Below are 3,351 nucleotides of genomic sequence, written 5' to 3' on the forward strand. Positions count from 1 at the left end.
GATTGTTAAAAATGTTCCTGCTTGATTATGTCATTTCTGGTCATGACATCACTTCCGGTGGGTCCTGATAGATGTTCATTCTAAAAAGTGGGTCCTGGTGTGAAATGTGAGAATCGCTGCCTTAGAGTAAGCCCCATTGAACACAGTGGAACTTACTTCTGAGTAGACATGCCTAGGATTGCGCTGATAGGCGGTCGGAAAATATCTCAGCAATCCGAAACACACATGAAAAGCTAAGGGAAATGGAGGGAGAGAAGAGGAAGCAAGATGCAAGAGTAGGGAGAGCAAAAACGTAGCACTGTAACAGCAAAGAAACAGCGTGTAATGAGTTGTTAACATTAGAAAGGGAGATAAAATTTAGAAAATGTGATACGAGGTTATTACACTGTGAACCAAGGCAGGGTAAGTGCATTAAAAATTCCACCAATTAATGGTCTGCTATCATGATCACAGTTCTTTAGCTCGATGGCGGCCCTGGGCATTTTAATTTTGTTAGCTCATGGGCTGATTTCATCCAAGTAATCTTCCATACTAAAATGAATCCAGAATGTGACTTTCACAGATAAGCTTTCATATTCAAAAGAATCAGGGCGCAATCCTGATTCTTTTCGGCGAGACTTTCTGAGACTTTCTGAGAATCCTGAGACTTTTTGGCAAGGCCTGAAGACTCTGCTGTTTAAACAAGCCTTCTGACTTCATGGCCTTTTTAACATCTTTTATACATCTTTTAGTTGTTTTTTACAGGCCTGATTCCTCTAAGAACTGCTGTTTTATGCTCTTTTTATTCTGACTTTTATCTGACTACTGTTTTTATGGTTTCTGTTAATGTGTTTTTAATATGTTTTTATCTGTTGTTAAATTATGTTTTAATCTGTTTTTAATAGTATGTTGTAAGCCGCCCTGGGTCCCTTCAGGGAGAAGGGCGGGATAGAAATAAAGTTTATTATTATTATTATTATTATTATTATTATTATTATTATTATTATTATTATCCTAACCCCTCATGTCAGTACTTTCCAGCACTGGCAAAGCGGTGCCAATGGGACGTGTGCTGCATCCTGCAGTTGGGTGTCACTCACGGAGGCCTCCTCAGAGTCAGGGAATGTTTGCTCCCATACTTCGGAGCTGCATTGCCCTTAAGTCAGTGCTGGAAAGCACTGACACAAGGGGTTGGGATTGTGCCCTTAACTGGACAGTGGTGCTTCTTTTGAGAAGATCTCTTGGCCCATAAAAGTCATCAGCAAAAATGTTCCAACGAGACTTGATTGCATCCTTGGCTGAAATCGATGCTGGTTGCAGCTGAAGGGAGACTAGCAGCTATAGATGCCTTTCAGTTAGAGCTGTTTCATTACCCACCAGTATTACCTTTCAAAGATCTATTGCAATACATATGAACAGTGATTGGTACTTCGGTAGTATACAATTACTGACTCAAAGCAGTTATGTTGGTAAAGGCATTCATTCCCTTGGTACAATTAACCGGGCAGTAACTATGTGCTTCATAATGGGGCAAATGGCCAAGGAAGGAAGAGCTGATGTTCTGCCAAAGGTTTGGCAGCATGATAAAGAGGCATCATGGCATTTTGTGTTCGTTCGTTCATTCATTCAACCTTTTTTAGGCATCTATGGCCATACTACCCTAAATGTGCCTAATCTTGTCTGATCTCAGAAGCTAAGCAGGGTCAGGCCTCGTTAGTACTTGGATGGGAGACCTCCTGAGAATACCGGGTGCCGTAGGCATTTTATGTCTAGACAGGATTCCAAAAGAAATGTCTATTCGGTATAATTGAATATTTGACTCTGGTGAAGGCTGAGAATGGAACTTGACAGTTACTTCTAGCATGTGCACAGTGGCGTTGCTCGGGGGGGGGGGGTTGCAGACAGTGTGGGCCCGACTGTCTGCAGTGCTCCCGGAAGCTTAGAAAGTGAAAGTGGAGCGATCGCGCCTCACCTCTACAACACCGGAAGTGGAGCACGATCGCTCCACTTTCACTTCTTAAGCTTCGGGGAGCCCCGCAGACAGTCACACAGGGCTCCCTGCACCCCCAGGAGGCTGCAGGAGGCTCTGGTAAGTGCGTCCAAGCCCCTGCAGCCCCCTGAGTGACGCGATCCTGGGGATCACGTCGCTGCCTCCTCCCTGCCTCCACGCTGCCCCCGCCCCTTAAAGGGAAAGGGACCAGGGATTTTCAAACTGGGGCGTCGCGAGATGAGCCAAAGATGAGCGTGTATGTGTGGAGCAGCTGCGCTGGCACATCCCGGGGAGGATCATTTGAAGCAATCAGAGAATCTAAAAAAATATTTATTTTCCACTTAGTCAAAACACTGAATTTTTCCATCACACTCTCTAAGTCGGTTGCAAAACAGCCAATTTCACACATACACACAAAGATGAATGTTTTCCAAAACATGCAGAAAATTATGACCACTTGGAACATCGCTAGGCTTGATGATGATCATTACTGGGTTGTTTATGAGATGAAATTGCATGTCAGGTTCTCATTGACGATAACAGAGTTTCGTTTTGCATAATGGAGACTATAAAAGGCCGTAATCAAGCCGAACAGAGTATAAAAAGCAATCACCCTGCTCTAATCAGTCACTTCATAATTAACTGTTCTTTGTACTTATTGCAGGAACTTCTTGAGACTTCATCGTCTTCTTTAGTTTTGCCTGCTGTTGACTGCCATGCTGTCAGTCACCTTTCAACTTCCTTTCAGAAGACTTTGTACAGCACCTTCCAGAATGCAGATGACTTGGATGTATCACAGCTAATGGGAAATACATCCCAGCCCCATGTCACTGTGATAAACCTGCAACCAGTCACGAGGTATGGGATGCCACAAAGATGAGAACTTTTGCCTTGTACTGATATACTAAGTGTTTGTGACTTCCTTGCATAATACAGGTTGAGTATCCCTGTGATGAATTATTGTGACTGAAAAGGATCTGATCATCGGTCTTATCCAATGACAGTTTCTTCTGCTGTCAGTTTAACCATCACTGGGTTGGTTTCTAACCAGCTTTTAATTGCATTTTCTCAAGAGCCCTGAAACCATTTGATCTGTTGGACCATAAATAATTGCAAATACAGGTATAACCAAATTCACCCACGGTTTTATCTCAATGCGATCAGAAGGGCCCTTTAAATTAAAGGAAAAAAGTTGTTTTACAATAGCCTCCTTAATGCGGCTGGCAGAGAGGGCTGCCAGCTGACAATTCATCAATCATTCTCTCTCCAGGCACTTAGAACAGCTTCACTCCAAGGCAAGTGACTCCTCCCTTCCCCCTGAGCATGTGAAAGAAAGATAATCACTTCGCATTCTTTCCCAGCACTATGCTCTGGGTGAAGGG

At 43.4% G+C, this 3,351-nt stretch overlaps 1 pseudogene; it reads left to right on the plus strand.

The window, feature by feature from the left end:
* Positions 1-1,621: 1,621 nt before the first annotated feature.
* On the plus strand, positions 1,622-1,740 carry LOC136657929 (5S ribosomal RNA; annotated as a pseudogene).
* Positions 1,741-3,351: the final 1,611 nt, after the last annotated feature.

This window comes from Tiliqua scincoides, chromosome 7 (assembly GCF_035046505.1).
Source record: "Tiliqua scincoides isolate rTilSci1 chromosome 7, rTilSci1.hap2, whole genome shotgun sequence".
NCBI lineage: Eukaryota > Metazoa > Chordata > Lepidosauria > Squamata > Scincidae > Tiliqua > Tiliqua scincoides.